The sequence below is a fragment of the Capricornis sumatraensis genome, chromosome 14 (genome assembly GCF_032405125.1).
Source record: "Capricornis sumatraensis isolate serow.1 chromosome 14, serow.2, whole genome shotgun sequence".
NCBI classification, from domain to species: Eukaryota; Metazoa; Chordata; class Mammalia; order Artiodactyla; family Bovidae; genus Capricornis; species Capricornis sumatraensis.
Window position 1 is genome coordinate 62734054 of NC_091082.1, and position 20329 is coordinate 62754382.

At 37.8% G+C, this 20329-nt stretch overlaps 1 protein-coding gene and 1 pseudogene across 2 annotated transcripts in view; one reads left to right on the forward strand and one right to left on the reverse strand.

Moving 5' to 3' along the window:
- RABGAP1L (RAB GTPase activating protein 1 like) overlaps positions 1–20329 on the forward strand; it is a 721006-nt gene that overhangs the window by 39950 nt on the left and 660727 nt on the right. The gene's annotated exons all lie outside the window — the stretch shown is intronic.
- Positions 4120–4500, reverse strand: LOC138090867 (small ribosomal subunit protein eS25 pseudogene; annotated as a pseudogene).

Genomic DNA, 20329 nt, shown 5'->3' on the forward strand with positions numbered 1-20329 from the left:
CATTGACTATGCTGAAGCCTTTGACTGGGTGGATCACAACAAACTATGGAAAATTCTTGAAAAGATGGGAATATCAGACCGTTTACCTGTCTCCTGAGAAACCTGTATGCAGGCCAACAAGCAGCAGTTAGAACTGGACATGAAACAACAGACTGGTTCCAAATTGGGAAAGGAGTATGTCAAGGCTGTAGATTGTCACCCTGCTTATTTAACTTATATGCAGAGGACATCATGTGAAATGCCGGCCTGGATGAAGCACAAGCTGGAATGAAGATTTCTGGGAGAAATATCAATAACCTCAGATACACAGATGACACCATTCTTAAGGCAGAAAGTGAAGAAGGACTAAAGAGCCTCTTGATGAAAGTGAGAGAGGAGGGTGAAAAAGCTGGTTTAAAACTCGGCATTCAAAACATTAAGATCATGGCATCTGATCCCATCACTTCATGGCAAATAGATGGGGAAACAGTGGAAACAGTGGCTGACTTTATATTTTTTGAGCTCCAAAATCACTGTGGATGGTGACTGCAGCCATGAAATTAAAAGATGCTTGCTCCTTGGAAGAAGGGCTATGACAAACCTAGCCATGTATTAAAAAGCAGAGATATCACTTTGCCAAGAAAGGTCCATATAATCAAAGCTTTGATTTTTCCAGTAGTCATGTACGATGTGAGAGTTGGACCATAAAGAGAGCTGAGTGCCAAAGAACTGATGCTTTGGAACTGAGGTGTTTGAGAAGACTCTTGAGAATCCTGGGACTGCAAGGAGATCAAACCAGTCAATCCTAAAGGAAATCAGTCCTGAGTATTTGTTGGAAGGACTGATGCTAAAACTCCAATACTTTGGCCACCTGATGTGAACAACTGACTCATTGGAAAAAACCCTCATTAGGAAAGATTGAAGGAAGGAAAAGGGGACGACAGAGGATGAGATGGTGGATAGCATTACTGACTCAATAAACATGAGTTTGAGCAAACTCTGGGAGATAGTGAAGGATAGGGAAGCGTAGCATGCTGTAGTTCATGGGGTCACAAAGAGTTGGACAGGACTGAGTGACAGAATGACAAAAACGCTGATAATAACGATCTGTTTCTAACTATTACATTAATTAAAGGAAAAGCGGAGTTAATCATGTAGGTTTAGAATGTGTTCTTAGTTGAGGATGAGGGGAGACTGCACAATTGATAAAATTGTGGCAACATAGTAAAGATATTGTTAATGTATTGAGGACTCTCTAAATTTGTCTTCTAGATTTAAGTTACTTTTTCTGTTAAACAAACCATCTTAAAATTCATTGAAATGGTGAAGTAAAAGGCTGTTTTAGAGGAACAGTAGTTGCTGAACCTTTAGAAATCTAGAGTTTGTTTAGTTGTTCTTGGAGGTTCTTGTGAGAAAGAAAAAGAAAAGTATGTAACGCAGTGCCTGCTAAGCAATGAGCTTAATGATTGGCAGCAAATATGTGTGTGTGTGTGTAGTGGTTAAGGATGTGGTCTCTCTGTTCGAACTGTCGTACTAGTCTTGTGACCTAGGGTGTCATTTAGCATCCTGTTGTTTCTTCATTTATAAAAATAGTTTAATGTTAGTTCTAGCTCATGTTTTTGGGGTTATGTGAAATGGAGTGTAAAGTACATAGGACAAAATAAGCACTCAGTAAATGTTAGATGTTATTACTATATATATTCCTTTTGAGAGGCATCATTTCATAGTGGAAAAAGCAAAATCTTTGGGGTCTGGTTAAGTTGATTTTGAGTTTTGCCTCAACTGTATACTAACTCTCTGTCCTTGGGCAAATTACTTAATAACTATTCTTTTCCTGTTTTCATATCTATATAGTGAGACTAATAGGTACTTTGTAGAGTTTTTGTAAGTATTATAAATACACAGATACTCAGTGAATGGTAATTATCATAGGCATGATGCCTGAAATTCAGGTCAGTAGTATATTCTTGAGCTGGCAGTGTGAGCCAGTGGATAGATTTCTCCCTGAAACTGATGGCTTTCTGAATTGAGAACTTAGTCTGTAATGAAGTCAATTATGCCTTTTCTATAACAATACAATTTTATAATAACAGTTTAGTATTTACTTATTTATAATATGTTGAAATGAAATACAAATTATGTATATTATATTTTACTTCTGGGGGTTTCTCTTATTTGTTTTTGTAGAACAGAGGAAAAAGCAACACCACTTTGGGCTCAGGATAAAGAAATGCCATTCTGACTTCCCCTAGACGCCTTTTGCCCTGTGTGTCCTGGAAAAGAAATCCTGCTTATGTGAGGTTGTTTCTGGCTTTGGAGGCTTTAGAGAAGTGACAGTTATCTGTTTGAGGTAGACAACCTAGAACTTGTCTTGCCCAGAACACAGAACTCCTAATCAGAAGTGGCAGGTGTCTTTTCTTTATTGTCACATTCTTTGTTGTATGAATAGAGCGGTAGCTGTCAGTGGGATCAGGCAGCCCAGCTCCCAGCTTAGGTCTGCAAAGGTATGAACATTTTTCCCACAAGAGAGGATCCAGCTAATAGAATTTACTGAGCATCAGTAACTAATGTGGAAAAAAAAAAACAACACAGTGATCAACTACTCTAAACTGAAACTGTAGCAGACTCTCACAAGGTTCTCACACATAGAAACTGTTTATGGAGAATGTTAACAAAGGATTTACATGTCTGTTGATATATTCAAATCTGGTGGCTTCTTAAGGAGACTAAATATGTACTTAATGCCCTTTCCCCCCTTTTTTGAGAAGATACATCTTGGAACATAGAGAAATCTATGGCTTAATAGTAGATTCTTGCAAAACGCAAAATTTCTTATGAATAACAGTCATTTATATTTTCCTTATCTTGGGAGGTTTTGCATATAAATGTCAATTTGACACAAAATTTTTGTTTTTGAGATATAATTTACCATTTTAAAGTGTACCATTTTAAAGTTGGGTGGTTTTTAGTATATTGACAAGATTGTGTACCATTGTCTGTTTCCATGTAGAGTATACATTTTAAAGAAAGATCTTAAGTTTGATGAATTTACTTATGATTTTCTTTTCTACCTTAAGAAAAATTTGTTTTGTCTTTCAGTTTATCTCTTTTAAGTTCTTTGAAGTTGTGTTTTGTTCAGTTTAGAGTGGTTGATCATCTGGTTTTTTCACATGAGTTACTGTTGTTGTTCAGTTGCTAAGTCATGTCCGACCCCTTGAGACCCCATGGAGTGTAGAGTACACCAGGCTCTTCTGTCCTCCATTAGCTCCCATAGTTTGCTCAAATTCATGTCCTTTGAAGTGATGATGCTATTTAACCATTTCACCCTCTGCTGTCTCCTTCTCCTGTTGCCTTCAGTCTTTCCCAGCATCAGTCTTTTCCAGTGAGTTGGCTCTTTGCATCAGATGGCCAAATATTGGAGCTTCAGCTTCAGCAACAATCCTTCCAATGAATATTCAGGGTTGATTTCCTTTAGGATTGACTGGTTTGATCTCCTTGCTGTTCAGGGGACTCTCAAAAGTCTTCTCTAGCTCCAGAAATTCAAAAGCATCAATTCTTCAATGCTCAGTCTTCTTTTTGGTCCAACTCTCACAGCCATACATGACTACTGGAAAAACCATAGCTTTGACTAGATGGGCCTTTGTCGGTAAAGTGATGTCTCTGGTTTTTAATATGCTCTCTAGGTTTGTCATAATTTTCTATCCAGATAGCAAGTGTCTTTTAATTTTGTGGCTGCAGTCACTGTCCATAGTGATTTTGAAGAAAAAATCTGTCCCTGTTTCCACTTTTCCCCATTCTATTTGCCATGAAGTGATGGGACTGGATGCCATGATCTTTGTTTTTTAAATGTTGAGTTTTAAAACAGCTTTTTCACTTTCCTTTTTCACCTTCATTAAGAGATTCTTTAATTCCTTTTCAGTTTCTGCCATTAGAGTGGTATCATCTGCGTATCTGAGGTTGTTGATATTTCTCCTGGCAGTCTTGAATCCAGCTTGTGATTCATCCAGCCTGGTATTTTACATGATGTACTCTACATATAAATTAAATAAGCAGGGTGACAATATATAGCCTTGTCATACTCCTTTTACAATTTTTTTTTTAATAAAGTTTTATTTTTCAAAATGTACAGCTGGTGGGACCTGTTCATGCATCTTCACCAGCAGCTGGGGCATCTCCACCCTTGGTGTTTCTGGTGTAAATCACTTGAGCTCTGTGCTTTGAAACCAGTTTAATAAGTCCTTTACTAAGGAGTTCCTGAAGGGCTGCTCTGGCCAGGGAACCACGAATCTTCAGTCTCTCAGAGACCACAGCTGGAGTTGTAAGCTTATAGTTGGGAACTTCTTTACAGAGTTTGTCATATGTTGCTTTGTCAAACAAGACTAGGTTATTGAGCTTGTCCCGAACTTTGCCTTTGGACCACTTCTTCTTTTTGGCCTTGCCCCCAGATTTGTTCACTGGATCTTTGTCTTTCTTGGCGGACTTTCCGGCATCTTTCTTCTTCTTGTCGTCCTTGGGCGGCATAGCGAAGCCCGGAGAGCAGCTGCAACCACTGCCGCCTCGCTAAGATGTCGGACAAAAAGCTCCTTTTACAATTTTGAAACAGTTACTTGTTCCATGTCTGGTTCTGTTACTTCTTGACCTGCATACAGACTTCTCAGGAAACAGGTAAGTTGGTCTGGTATTCCCATTTCTGTAAGAATTTTCCACAGTTTGTTGTGATCCACACAGTCAAAGACTTTAGCGTAGTCTGTGAAGCAGAAGTAAATGTTTTTTCGAAACTCCTTTGTTTTCTCCGTGATCCAATGAATGTTGGTAGTTTGATCTCTGGTTCCTCTGCCTCGAGACCCAGCTTGTACATCATTAAATTCTAACAGCTGGATCTTCTTGAGGGAAATTTTTTACCAGTTTCAAGAAGTCCTCAAATATTTCTTTCTGTATTACTTTCATTTTTATTCTATTTCAGAGAAGATGTGGAGAAGGCAAAGGCACCCCACTCCAGTACTCTTGCCTGGAAAATCCCATGGATGGAGGAGCCTGGTAGGCTGCAGTCCATGGGGTCGCTAAGAGATGGACACAACTGAGTGACTTCCCTTTCACTTTTCACTTTCATGCATTGGAGAAAGCAATGGCAGCCCACTCCAGTGTTCTTACCTGGAGAATCCCAGGGATGGGGGAGCCTGGTGGGCTGCTGTCTATGGGGTCGCACAGAGTTGGACATGACTGAAGCGACTTAGCAGCAGCAGCAGCAGAGAAGATGAAAGCAATGTCATTTTGGATGACTTTGCCACAAAGCTGAATGATTTTTTTTTTTACAATGAAACATTTGTTTCATTACTTAATTATTCACTCCTTCCTCCTGCATGAGTAGTTAAGTTTTAATATAAGCATTATTTTTCATAGACCAACTAGAGATGATCAGTTTTCTTCCTAGAGAAGCTATACCTCTCTTTCCATCTGAACAATTTCAATAAGATTTGTGCAGGGCTTTATAATTTTCTAGCACATTTACTTTCCCTAGACAATGAAAATGTGCATTAAAATTTTTCATACTGGTAGAAAGAGATCAATAGGTATAGAATTTAGCTTTATCTACTTAATTTGTCTAGCCTATGATATGTCTTTTTCCTTTTCATACTGTTCATGGGGTTCTCAAGGCAAAAACACTGAAGTGGTTTGCCATTCCCTTCACACTTTGTTAGAACCCTCCACCATGACCCGTCAGTCTTGGCATGGCTAATAGTTTTATTGAGTTAGACAAGGCTGTGGTCCATGTGATCAGTTTGATTAGTTTTCTGTGATTGTGGTTTTCATTCTGTCAGCCCTCTGATGGATGAGGATAAGAGGCTTATGGAAGCTTCCTGATGGGAGAGACTGACTACGGGGGAAATTGGGTCTTGTTCTGATGAGGGCCATGCTCAGTAAATCTTTTAATCCAATTTTTAATGTCACATGACCCTGATGCTGTGAAAGATTAAAGGCAGGAGGAGAAGGGGACAACAGAGGATGAGATGGTTGGGTGGCATCACCGACTCAATGGACATGAGTTAGAGCAAGCTCCGGGAGTTGGTGATGGACAGGGAAGCCTGTTGTGCTGCAGTCCATGAGGTTGCAAAGAGTCGGACATGACTGAGCAACTGAACTGAGCTGATTGGCACATTCAGTCCTCATAACAACCTAGTGATGCTGGTGTTACATCATGACTTGAGAGACACAAAAACTGAGATGCAGAAAGGTTTAGTACTTAGTTTGAGATCACATTAAGCTGAGGAACCAGAATTCAAACCCAGGCAGTCTCTGGCTTTAGAGCACAGGCACTTACCCACCATCCCAAAGCTTATTTTGTTAAGTTTCACAAGAGCTTCTTTCTTAAATTTTGATGTAGATTATTTTGTTAAGTTTCATAAGAACTTCTTTTTAAAATTTTGATGTAATTTGATCAAACTGGTAAATCAACTTGGAGAGAATTGGCATCTTTACACTCTGTAGTTAGTTACTTAATGGTCTATTTTCTGAATTCTACTCTCCTGGAACATTGTTTCTATTTGTTGGCTTTTTTCTTTTTTGGGTCTTCAGTAGAGTTTACTAGTATTTTTTGTAGGTCTGTATATGTAAGAAGTTTATATTGGGCATTTATTTTATTGATGCGTATGAATGGGTTCCTCCTCACCTCTTTTTTGGCATAGAGTGATTGAAGGCAGGAGGAGAAGGGGACGACAGATAAGATGGATGGATGGCATCACCGGTTCAATGGACATGAGTTTGAGCAAACTCCAGCAGATGATGAAGGACAGGGAAGCCTGGCGTGCTGCAGTGCATGGGGTCACAAAGAGTTGGACACAACTGAGCAACTGAACAACAAATGAGATACAGCTAGCCTATGAGAAACCTATTGAATTAATATATTTTATGCCTGACAGTCTTGCTTAATAATACAAGCAATACTGATTATCTGCTGTATTCACAGAGAATATATATGTCCGAAAATGTTTAAAAATTAAATGTCTAATAGGAACATGATTGATTTATGTGTCTGTGTGTGGCAGGTGGTGGTTAATATATTCTATTTATATTTAGCTAAGAAAGTGTGAAATATCTAGATAACAGGCTGAGGAAAATCCTGTAGCTAGTTGAAATTCTTTCCAGAGACTAAGGGTCCCTGGGTTGGGAGGGAGGCCCACTCACTTTCTTAATACCTGATTGGCCAGAGAGTCTTTGGATGGGACCACACACTTGTCCGTAGTAGTGTGTATGTGGCAGGGTGGTTTACTTGATGGGCACTGCTGCAGAGGAGATCTGACCTTCTTTCTCTGGGGCAGATCTTGTCATCAGAGAAGAACAGGAAATAATCTTTGCCTTGTGGATATAAATTACTGCATTTAGCATAAGAAAGGTAGGCTGAGTGTGTCAAAATTGGGAAATGTGTGAAAATAGAGAAATATCAAAATAACAACAGCTTGCACCATTTTGTGTATTTAGTGTCCTAAGAGCTGCTATTGTTTTGGAAATCTTTTACTAGTTCTGATAATTTTTCCATTGATACTTTCAGATTGTGGCCGTTTGTGCAATAATATTATTGTAAAGGTATTGTGGAACAAAACCAGCAAGATTTTGATATGTAGTATTCTCATTTTTACATTTTAAACAATCTGTGATGGTAGCTCTGATGCGTTTGTTGGTCCAAGTGTTTAGTGATTTTTAATTTTGTTAATTTAGTACATATTTGGTGTTTACCATGTGTTAGACAGTCTTAGGTACTTGAAGTTTTTATATGTGTTCTTATGTAGGTGGTAGTGAACAGTCTGGTATTCCTAGAATGTGAAACACGTATAGTACATCTTCAGTTCAGTTCAGTTCAGTCGCTCAGTTGTGTCTGACTCTTTGCGACCGCATGAATTGCAGCACGCCAGGCCTCCCTGTCCATCACCAACTCCCAGAGTTCACTCAGACTCACGTTCATCAAGTCAGTGATGCCATCCAGCCATCTCATGCTGGGTTGTCCCTTTCTCCTCCTGCCCCCAATCCCTCCCAGCATCAGAGTCTCTTCCAGTGAGTCAACTCTTCGCATGAGGTGTCCAAAGTACTAGAGTTTCAGATTCAGCATCATTCCCTCCAAAGAAATCCCAGGGCTGATCTCCTTCAGAATGGACTGGTTGGATCTCTTTGCAGTCCAAGGGACTCTCAAGAGTCTTCTTCAACACCACAGTTCAAAAGCATCAATTCTTCGGCTCTCAGTTTCTTCACAGTCCAACTCTCACATCCATACATGACCACTGGAAAAACCATAGCCTTGACTAGGCGGACCTTTGTTCTCTGCTTTTGAATATACTATCTAGGTTGTTCATAACTTTTCTTCCAAGTTGTAAGCGTCTTTTAATTTCATGGCTGCAGTCACCATCTGCAGTGATTTTGGAGCCCCCCCAAAAAACGTCTGACACTGTTTCCACTGTTTCCCCCTCTATTTCCCATGAAGTGATGGGACCAGATGCCATGATCTTCGTTTTCTGAATGTTGAGCTTTAAGCCAACTTTTTCACTCTCTACTTTCACTTTCATCAAGAGGCTTTTTAGTGCCTCTTCACTTTCTGCCATAAGGGTGGTGTCATCTGCATATCTGAGGTTATTGATATTTCTCCCGGCAATCTTGATTCCAGCTTGTGCTTCTTCCAGACCAGCGTTTCTCATCTTACTCTTTGGCCAATTAACAGAGTAAGCTGTCATGAATAACAGTTTCTATTCCTGATGGGAAAATTTTATACCTTTTTGTGCTTAATCCATTAGATCTATATTTCCAGTTACTTGATTGTGAATTAAAAACTGATAAACATTTATTTGTACATGAGCATGATGGGTAGCTCTCATCTTGATATTAGGCAAATATTTTACTAGAGTAGATTTAGTCAGCTGAGGAGATTGTTGAAACTGCTGCCAGTGTTAGAAGGTACGTTTTGAAGAATGCACATTTTATTATATCTAGTTTATATTACCTTAATAGTTCTAAGATTAAAATTTTTTTGTTTACTTGCTCTTTCTGGGATTGAGATAGTATTTTTGTTTCCTGCTATATTTGTTTTCTAGTCAAGTTGGTCCTTATATTTCCTTTTCTTTTTTTTGACCATGCCTTACGACATGCAGAATCTTAGTTCCCTGACCAGGGATTGAACCTGCGGTTACTGCAGTGGGAGTGTGGAGTCTGAATCACTGAACCGATACTTGTATTTCTAGTAATTATGCGGCAGTGTTATTTGGTACATAAAATTTCAACCATGTTCTCTTGTCCTTGATAAATATAGTTTGCATTTATATAAATGACCTTTTTGGAATATAGTGCACTGCCTTTTATCTTGGAAAAATACGAAGACTTTTCATTGTGTTCCTATTCTGTCCAAGTCATCCATACACATCTGAAGTCACTGTGACCATCACTTTGAATCTCATTTTTCTTTGAAAGTGGGCCTAACTTTAGTCATTAATTTTTGTTTTAGTCTGCTTGTCATTATGGTAGTTTATAGAAACTGTTGTTTAGTTTTGACATATACTTTAGTCTTTCATCATTTATTTATTTATTATTTAGGTGCCACTAATGTGTTAGATGGTAAAGGAGATATAGGCTTTTGTTTTTGTGTTTTTGTTTTTTTAAAAACTTACTTTCCATGTTATTCTTAGTTTGCCTTTTTTTCTGACAATTTCCAAACATATGCAAAATCAGGGGAAATGATGTAAGTGTTCCTATGACCTTTTACCAATTTAGCAATGTTAAAATGATCACAATCTAGTTTCCCCTGTTCTTATCCCAGATTATATGAAATAAATCTCAGTTATCATATCATTTAATTAATAAGTATTTCACTATGTATGGATAAAGGCTCCCTCAGAATGATTCTACGTATTGACACTCAAAAATATCAACAGTAGCTTCTTAATATGACTGACTCTCTAGTAAGTGTTGTCATTTTTGTTGCATAAATGGGAAATTTGGTGAGGAGGTCTCTAACATTTTAATTTACTCTGTCTTCTGGTTATTTCATTAAATCATAAACCCTTGGAAGTTCTATATAATGTCAAGAATGTGTGCTCGTTAGTTACCCAGTGAAAGAGACCAGCAGTGCTCTTATCCTGTCCCTTTAGAGATGAATTGCTGATCAGGCTGGAAGGTGTTACAGGGCTCTTTGGGTTTTAGGAACTTTGTGTTTATTCATCTTGGACATTCATTTATTCAGCAAGCCAGACATTCTTCTAGGTGCTTGGGCTACATCAGTGAATAAAAGAAAGATCCTTGCCTTTGAAGATGCTATTAATACATTCTAGTGTAACAGCAAATATAATACAAAAGTGAAATTGATTGTATCTTAGAAAATAAGTGTTCTGGGAAAAGAGTAAGTAGAGTAGGATAAAGGGGTATTGGAAGTTGGTGATGGGAAAACAGGTGAGGGGACCTGTTATTAAAGTTATGAATAGGGCTTCTGTGTAACCTCAGCTAGTAAAGAATCCACCTGCCATGCAGGAGACACTGGTTCAGCTCCTGGGTTGGGAAGATCCCCTGGAGGAGGGCATGGGAACCCACTCCAGTATTCTTGCCTGGAGAATCCCCTTGGACAAAGGAGCCTGATGGGCTGCAGTCCATGGGGTCTCAAAGAGTCAGACACGACTGAGCGATTAAGCACAGAGCAGCACATGAACGGGACTAAAAGTGTTAGTCAAGCAGACATCTGGGAGAAGAGTGTTCTGTTTTGAAACAATCAGAGTATGGGCATCAGGAGTTTTTGAGAGAGTCAGTTTAGTCGCTCAGTCAGGAGAAAGTAAGGAGCTCATTTAGGTGGAGTTGAGGCAACCAGGCCTCAACAATTGTAGGGAATAAGTCACAAAGGTAAAGTAAGATGAGGTGAGGAAAGTAATGAAGAGGCATAAGTTTGTAGTACAGGCATGTAATGGCATTGAAACTTATTTGGCTTTTATATCTGTGAAATGGAGGAGTGTTTGGACGGTTCAGAGGACAGGTAAGAACTACTGGTATCATTCAGAGGACAGGTAAGAACTACAGGTATCATTCTGGTTGCTTTTGAAAATAGACCATAGAGGAGCAAGTAAAGAAACAGGGAAATTAGTTAGGAGGCTTTTAGAATAATCCAGGTAATAGATGATGGTAAAACTGGATAATGGCAGGGGAAGTAACGAGAAATGGATGATTTCTGGATGTGATTTAAAGGGAAAACCAAGGGAATTTGCTGACAGTATAGCTGTAAAGTCGAAGGGAGCGAGTGAGGGAGAAAGAGATTGATTGGTGAAGGAGAGAAAAAGGAGTAACAAGACTCTAATATTGGCTGGAGTAACTAGAAGGATGGAGTTGCCATCAGGCAAGATGAGAAAGTCTATAGGAGGGTGGTGTGGGATCACTTGGTTAGGTTGGTGGGGGAAAGTTTGAAAGTATGATTTTTGAATGTGTTGAGTTTGGAATGTCTCTTAGATATTCGGTATGCCTGTCAAATAATACATGTTCAGCATTAGCAACAACAGCGAAAGGTTCTTAAAAAATTAACTGGATTCTGTGTGAATGGCACTGAAGACCATGAGGCTGCAACACTCCATTCTTTACCTCCAGTATGGCAGCATACTGTTGTGGCTTGTAACCCAGGATTCGAAGACAGACAAATACCAAGATGGACATGTGGGTTTAGGATGGTGAGAAACCATCAAATATTGGGTTTCTGATGTTTTGTATTTTGTTGCATTTTTCCTGTTTAAAATACCAGAAAACATTTGAAAAACATCCTTCATGTAGGATATTCAGTAGAAATGGTTATAAAGCCATTGAATAATTTACTCTTCTAGTGATATAAAGTATCATTGGGTTTTGTTTGCCTTGTGAGAGTGAAAACTTGTAAAGTAGAAACCAGTACTAGGGGACTTCCCTGGTGGTCCAGTGGCTGGGATTCCATGCTCCCAGTGCAGGGGCCCGGGGTTCAATCCCTGGTCAGGGAACTAGGTCCCACATACCACAGCTAAGACTTGAGGCCATCAAATAAATAAACAAATAAATAAATATTTAAAAAAAAGAAACCAGTACTAGAACAATTTTTATTTTGACTTCTTTTTCCATTGAACAGTGAAAACTGTTTTTAGTTTATAGTTTCAACTCAGCAAGACCCTCTTCCCCTTTGCTTTTGTAGATACAGGACATATAATTTCATAGAAACTGTTTTCTTATGAAATTTAATATTTAGGAAATATTAGCTTCTTCAGAATATTATTGGTATTTTATTTTTGTTTTGTGCAACAGAATTTGGATGTCCTTTTTTTAGTATTTCAAAACTTTTTTTTCACATTTCTTAACTTTCTCCATAAGCATCTTGCTGAGTCATTTTACTGAAAAAATTAGGAAGTAGTATTATATATTATCCCTTTGTTAGAAATTCTAAAATCAAGGGAAAACGGCTTTTCTTGAAACCTAGTTAATCTGAGGGATTTTCATGAATTTTAGCTCTTTTATGTGGGTCAGTAATTCTGTAGAACTAGGCAGGTACAAATATATACACACATACAAACATACATTCACACTGTATGCCAAGAAGCTTTTGTGTACTGTACATTTAAATTTCTTCTCATGAGCAGGAAGGTGTTAAGTCAGTCATCTTAGAAATACTCCGTGTTCTAGTATACCCAGAAGGACCTGTGCTTCTAAGACAGAAGTTAGGTCTTTGCATGTGGGATCTAATAGTGGGGGAAGAAAAAACACTTTTGACTTAATTTCCTGATTTGTGTTGATGCTTGGGCAATGTCTTCTTGGGCAATTACTGAGTCTCCCCTGACTGCTGAACTTGTATAGATCAAATAGTTAAAGAGAGCAACAGGGAAATCCTTATTCTTCTCCTTAGCTTCAGAAACCATGTCTGGTTGTCCAGTTCATGAAGTTTTGGTTGCTACTTTGAATCTCTCCATGCTAGAACTATTAATAAATTGGTAATGACCATATCTTCTGTTAACTTAGTGCCAGTTATATGGGAAATAAACAGTAAATGTTAATTCACTACTTTCCTCTCTTAATTCTGCTTATTGTTACCAAATTCTGCTTCAGTTCAGTTCAGTTCAGTTCAGTCGCTCAGTTGTGTCCGACTCTTTGCGACCCCATGAATCGCAGCATGCCAGGCCTCCCTGTCCATCACCAACTCCCGGAGTTCACTTAGACTCACGTCCGTCGAGTTAGTGATGCCATCCAGCCATCTCATCCTCTGTTGTCTCCTTCTCCTCCTGCCTCCAATCCCTCCCAGCATCAGAGTCTTTTCCAATGAGTCAACTCTTGCATGAGGTGGCCAAAGTACTGGAGTTTCAGCTTTAGCATCATTCCTTCCAAAGAAATCCCAAGGCTGATCTCCTTCAGAATGGACTGGTTGGATCTCCTTGCAGTCCAAGGGACTCTCAAGAGTCTTCTCCAACACCACAGTTCAAAAGCATCAATTCTTCCGTGCTTAGTTTCTTCACAGTCCAACTCTCTCATCGATACATGACCACTGGAAAAACCATAGCCTTGACTAGATGGACCTTTGTTGGCAAAGTAATGTCCCCGCTTTTCAATATGCTATGTAGGTTGGTCATAACTTTTCTTCCAAGGAGTAAGCATCTATTAATTTCATGGCTACAGTCACCATCTGCAGTGATTTTGGAGCCCCCCCAAAAAAGTCTGACACTGTTTCCACTGTTTCCCCATCTATTTCCCATGAATTGATGGGACCAGATGCCATGATCTTCGTTTTCTGAATGTTGAGCTTGAAGCCAACTTTTTCACTCTCCTCTTTCACTTTCTTCAAGAGGCTTTTTAGTTCCTCTTCACTTTCTGCCATAAGGGTGGTGTCATCTGCATATCTGAGGTTATTGATATTTCTCCCGGCAATCTTGACTCCGGCTTGTGCTTCTTCCAGCCCAGCATTTCTCATGATGTGCTCTGCATATAAGTTAAATAAGCAGGGTGACAGCATACAGCCTTGATGTACTCCTTTTCCTGTTTGGAACCAGTCTGTTGTTCCATGTCCAGTTCTAACTGTTGCTTCCTGACCTGCATATAGGTCTCTCGGGGATTTGGTATACTTTCTAGAGTATATTATGTGAAGGCAAAAGGGATAATAAGATGAAAATGTTTGCAGTAGTCAAAGAGAGCAGGACCCTATTTGCTTTGTCCCCCCATGTGCTCTGCTTGCCTTTTGTCTTTAGCCAAAGAATGAGTTTAGCCAAAGAGTAAGTTTAATCAAAGAAGTGATAACATGCAGAAACAAAGGAAAACAAACAAAGGAGACCAAATAATAATAATCACTAAACATAGTTAAGGACCTTTAGTTCCTTCTCAGGGGCTATAGATAATATTCTGAGCCATATCCTATGGGCTGTCTTGTAGATACTGAAACCCCCACCAGGTGGAAGAAGGTAACTATGTGATGACCAGACTGTAGCGATGACATAAATTGCCGCAGTTCCGAGAACTGGCTTCAAGAAATGGAAACAAACCAATCCTGGAACTGAAGATTATCCATACTTAAAACAATCAAGATGATGCTGGTCAGACCACTGATGACCAATTTCAAGATGCATATCAGATCTGACTATGCTGTTTCTGGATGTAGCCCCCTCCCTCAGCCTATAAAAGCTCTAATCTGCCTTTGGACAGAATCCCCTGCCCTCTTCTCATTTGCTGGCATCCAAGATAAAGCAGACTTCTTTCTTCCAGCCTCACCTCTTCATTGGGTTTTGTGTGGTGAGCAGCTGGACCCCACTTTGGGTTATAGTAGTGTAATAGTTTCCAACTCTTGGAAAGGTAGTACTTTCACTTTTCAATTTCATGCATTGGAGAAGGAAATGGCGACCCGCTCCAGTGTTCTTGCCTGGAGAATCCCAGGGACAGGGAAATCTGGTGGGCTTCCATCTATGGGGTCGCACAGAGTCAAACACAACTGTAGTGACTTAGCAGCAGTAGCAGCAGCAGTAAATAGATTTCTTAACAGAGGATTTCTAACTTCTACTTCTGACTCTCTAACTTTTTAGAGAAGTTACTTAATTTCTCTGTGCCTCAGCCTTTTCATCTATATTCTGTTTCTTCTTCATCTACAGATATATTCAGAAAATAAATGATGTGTACATTTTTTCTAGTGAGGTCAGTTAGTCAAACCTCCTATTTTTCAGAGAAACCAGCATGTTCACAGAAGTGAGATAGATGCCTTTCCCATGAACACAGTGGGCCAGAAAGAACTCAAGATTGTTGATTGTGTTTTGTACTTCTGTGCAGCAGCATACAACATACGAAGTATTAGATGGTTTTATTAGACAAGTGGAGGAAGGGGACTGTAGTTAAGTGGACTCCCTAGTGTAGTCTGTCATGTGATGGATTTTTTCCTCTCGACCATGTGTCTGTACCTGCTGGGCATAAAGCTGACTATTAGTCTTAAGCCAAGTTTCTGGAATACTGACTGAATTGCTTAGCTGACAATCCTTGGTTTTCCAGGCAAAAAGTGACTGTATAGTGCATATAATTTCATCAGCTTTATTCTTGAATAGATTGGATGTATAGTTGTGGAAAAACGAAGAGGAAAATCTAGAGTTAAAGTTAGTCTTCATTAGAATTTCTTATTGTATTTATTTTCAGAATATTTTTCATTTGTATTATTGCCTATGAGATATTGGTGAATAGGCTTTTCTAAACTGCAGTGTAATGCATGGGTCAAAGTTTTACACAACTGAGTATACTTAAGGTTGTTAGTATTAGAAGGATAGACTATTGATGTGCATTGTAATTCAGTGGAATATAAATGAAAATTATAGAGACCACTAGATTTTTTTAGGCAATAGTTTAAGAAGTGTATCAATCTCATTTTGGAGATTAACGTATTAGTTGCAGTGATAGCTTTAGCTGATTTTTATTTGAAGATTGTATAATAATGCTGAAGGAATTTAAATATAGTAAGTCTCTGAATTAGCTATTACTCTGGTAATGCTGTGTAACAATGCTGAAGTGTTTGGCTTATGACAAACATTTAGTTTTTAATGCATGTTCTGTAAGTCTGTGAGGGAGACTCGTCAGGCTGTAGATTGGATTCTGGTCTTTTCATGTTGTATTTTGGATTCACTAGTTTCTTGGTACATATTCTCCTTATGATAAATGACAGAAATTCAGGAAACCAAGTCAAAAAACTCAAGTACCTTTGAAGTCTCTGTTCAGGTTTTGTTTATTGATATTCATTGACCAAAGCAAATTACATGGGTAAGCCCAAACTTACTTGGGCAGGGAAATATTTTGCTTCACTTACTCCAATTGGGGATGTTAAAAAATCAACATGGCAAGGGGCATAAATGTACAATTCCGTGATAGGGAGGAAGTAAAAAGTTGGTAACAGTGATCTGATCTACCTCAATCACTCCACACATCTCACCTCCCTAATATAAATTCTTAGGTTAAATTTTTTTTCCTCTATTGCAGTATGTTTTTTTGACATAGGAATATTAAATATATAGCAGTAATCATAATGTGCCAACCATTTAAAATTCCTCTTTGTCCTATTTAGATGGCTTCCTATTTTGGTTATAAAACATTCTTCTATTGCCTTTTAAATCATGCTTTGACTGTAAGTACTTGTATTATCTTTTTTCCCTACAATTATCTCAAGTAAGTGTTTTATCTACTTTTTCCCTTTCTTTCATTTCTTTCACTGTACCATTTATCTGGGAATTATTGTCAGCTTTTCAGATTCTCTTCTTCACCTATATTTCTTTTCCCACAAATATTACTATATGAAACCATATGGCCATCTTCAGCCTATTGAAATATATCTTGTACATCTTATTGCTAGCATATAATTATGTTAGGACTTAATTAGACGCCATGCGACAGAAACAATTTAAGTATGCTTATTCAAAAAGAATTTATAAAAAGTGTTAAGTCTCTCAGTCGTGTCTGACTCTTTGTGACCTCATGCACTATAGCCCACAAAGCTCGTCTGTCCATGGAATTTTCCAGGCAAGAATACTGGAGTAGGTGCCATTTCCTTCTCCATTTATAGGAAGGGTTATGGGTTAATTGGTCTAGTTTGGATTCAGTGTTCACCTTTAGATCTGTTTGGCCACAGGGTTGAGGTTTTTATAAAATACATGTGATTTGGGTAAAGGGAAAGCTTGTTTTCAGAAAAAAAGATTTGGAGAGTATTGCTGGACAAACAGAAATAGGTGTCCACTAAAATAATATGAATTAACAGGGTCCTTCTGTGCCTTGAATCAGAGGCAGGGACACGCATACAGACGCTATTGGTGTGGCCCTTGCCTGATGACTAGAATAGCAGATGGACTGCTTAGTAAACAGAGGTCATGGTAGTTTTTTCTAGGACTAACTTAATTCTTCAAATCACAGAGGAATTATGGTTGGTAAATGATGTTTTAAATTATTCATGTCTGTTTTCTTTCTGTAAGTTAAGAATATTTCCTGTTTCCACTGTTATAATGGATCTACTATAGTCATTCTAATTTTCATGTCTGGTTATCTCCCAGCTTACCAGTTTTGACTCACACTCATGTTTTCAGTTTCCTATTTTAGTTCAAGAGTCACTTGAAACTGAATAGGTACAGGCCCTCAATCTTAAAGCAAGAAGAAGTAGGCTAACAACCACATTTGGCACAGAAAGAAATTGGACCGTGTGTACCACACCACGATTTTATAGTTCTGAATGTGTTTGGTTATTTTGGGAAGAAGATAGCTTCCAGTTAGGCTTTGCTGAATGTTGTACTGTTTCTTGTACATGTGAAAATTGTAGTTTTAGGTCTCCAAGTGCGGCGTTAATATAGATATATTGCTCATTTGACAAAAATTATATGGTATTAAAGTAAGAAAAGCTGTTTCACTTAATAGAAATTCTAGAATTACTATGTGCTCTGATGCTCAGTCGTGTCCAAGTCTTTGCGACCACTTTGACTGTAGCCCACCAGACTCCTCCGTCCATGGGATTCTCCAGGCAAGAGTACTGGCATGGGTTCCTCTTCTAGGGGATCTTCCCAACCCAGGGATTGAACTCGTGTCTCTTATATCTCCTGTATTGGCAGGCAGATTCTTTACCACTAGTGCCACCTGGGAAGCTCAGAATTACCATAGGTGTGGGGGAAATGTGTGTCAGTCAGTTTATAGAACATTTTTGGGTTTAGAGCAGAGGAGAAGAAGATGGATAGAAGAAGCAGTAGACTTTCTGTAGCACTGCTTAGTTTTCTTATTCTCATATACCATTAAAATGCCCTAAAAATAAAAATGTTTATGCCTAGACTATAGTTCCCAGTGTTGGTGTTGTTTTTTTTTTTTCTTCTTCTGTGCCTGAAGAGATATAAAAATCCTTTGTCAGGTTTTGCATTATAATTTTGGGGTTATAATAGGCCAGACTTTTAACAAAATGCATTTTAAAAGCAGCTTTGTTTTTGTGCATTGCTCTGTTTTACATGCTGAGTTGAAATGGATGTATTAGTCTTGAGTTCATAGAACAGTGAAGGTCCATGTTATTTAAAAGACTGAAAATTTTCCAACTGCTGTTTTTTCTGATTTGATGTGATAGCAAATCACCATATATAAAGAAAAAGTAACATTTTGCTTAGTGTTTTTTCTGCTGCATAATAGTAGACTTAGTAGGTTATATTTTGAATTGACTTGTTGGAATGGAATTCTTCTGCACTTTATGTAGAATGAGAATCTTAAGATTAAGTGACATTAGAATCCATTTAGTACAACTTCCTATCTGATGCATGAGTCTAGCCCGCTATATCCAAAATAATTGACTTGTTTGTTAAACAGATGTTTATTGAGTCCATAGTATGTATAGGTACTGTGCTGGGGATGTGTTGGTGAATAAAATAAAAATAGATATGGTCCCTGTCCTTGTGTCGATAGGTGAGTGCTAAAGATGTTTACTCAGTCTTAACAAGTTAAGAATTTAAAGGTACTGCCATTAAAGACCATTTAAAGAATATGGTCTCCCTTGGTGAATGTTCCCTGTGAGAAAGTACATTCTTCTGTTTTATGATTAGTATTTTATAAACATCAAAGTTTTTGAATTTGAAGTATTTAAATAGGAAAGAATCAGCATCTTAGCAATACTGAATTTTCTGATCTCTGAACATTGAGTATCTTTTCATCTTTTACATCTTTAATTTCTCTCATTAGTGTTTCGTAGGTTTCTACTTACGAACAGATCCTACAGGTATTTTGATAGATTTTTTACATAATTATTTCATTTGTTTGGTGTTATTGCAAATGGTATTGCTTTTTAAAAAATGAAAAATTCAAATTCTTTATTGTTTGTATGTAGGGAAGAGATTGACTTTTGTATATTCCCGTTGTATCCTGTGACTTTTCTGTACTCACTCAATTTTCTGCATAGATAATTATGTAATCTGTGAATAAAGACAGTTTTATTTCTTCCTTTTCAATCTTCATAGCTTTTATTTCTTATGATATTGTGTAATTTGTGAATAAAGACAGTTTTATTTCTTAATGTTGATCAGAGGTGAGAGAGACGGGATATCATTACATGGTTCCCAGTCTTAAAGGAAAGTGTCCAGTCTCTTCGGTCTCAGTTAAGTATGATGTTAGCTGCAGGTTTTTTTTTTTTTTTTTTGTAGATACTCTTTACCAAGTTGAAGCAGTTCCATCAATTGCTGGTTCACTGAGAGTTTTTATAATGAATGGATGTTGCATCAGTTGACATGATAGTGATTTTACTTTTGCTTATTAATTTTTGAGCCAGTCTTACATACCTAAGGTATAATTCTTTTTAAACATTGTTGAATATGATTTTATAATATTTTATCTATAGTTTTCTTGTCTTGTACTCTGGTGTTAGTTTTTAATATTAGGTCAATTCTGGCCTCATAGAGTAAGTTAGAAGGTATTTTCTCTCTTATATTCTTGAAGAGATTTTGGAGAATTGATACTGTTTCTTCCTTAATCTTTGGAATTGCCAGTGAAGCCGTTTATGTCCAAAAGTTTATGTTCCAAAAGTGCTTTCTCTTTTGGAAGCTTATTAATTATTTTTGGTTAAATTTATTTAAAGATGTAGAGTTGTTCAGGTTATCTATTTTTCCTGGTGTGAAGTTTGGTACTTTTATGTCTTTCAAGGAACTGGTCCATTTCCTCCAAGTTACCAAATTTGTGGGCATAGAATCGTTTGTAGTATTTGTTTATTATCCTGTTGATATCCAGGGGATTGGTAGTGATGACCTTCTTTCATTTTTGATATTGCTAGTTTGTCTATTCTCTTTTTCTTGTTTAGCCTGGCTAGACTTTTTATCAATTTAATCTATATTATTTATCTTTTTAAAAATCATCTTTTGGTTGTTAAATGTTTCTG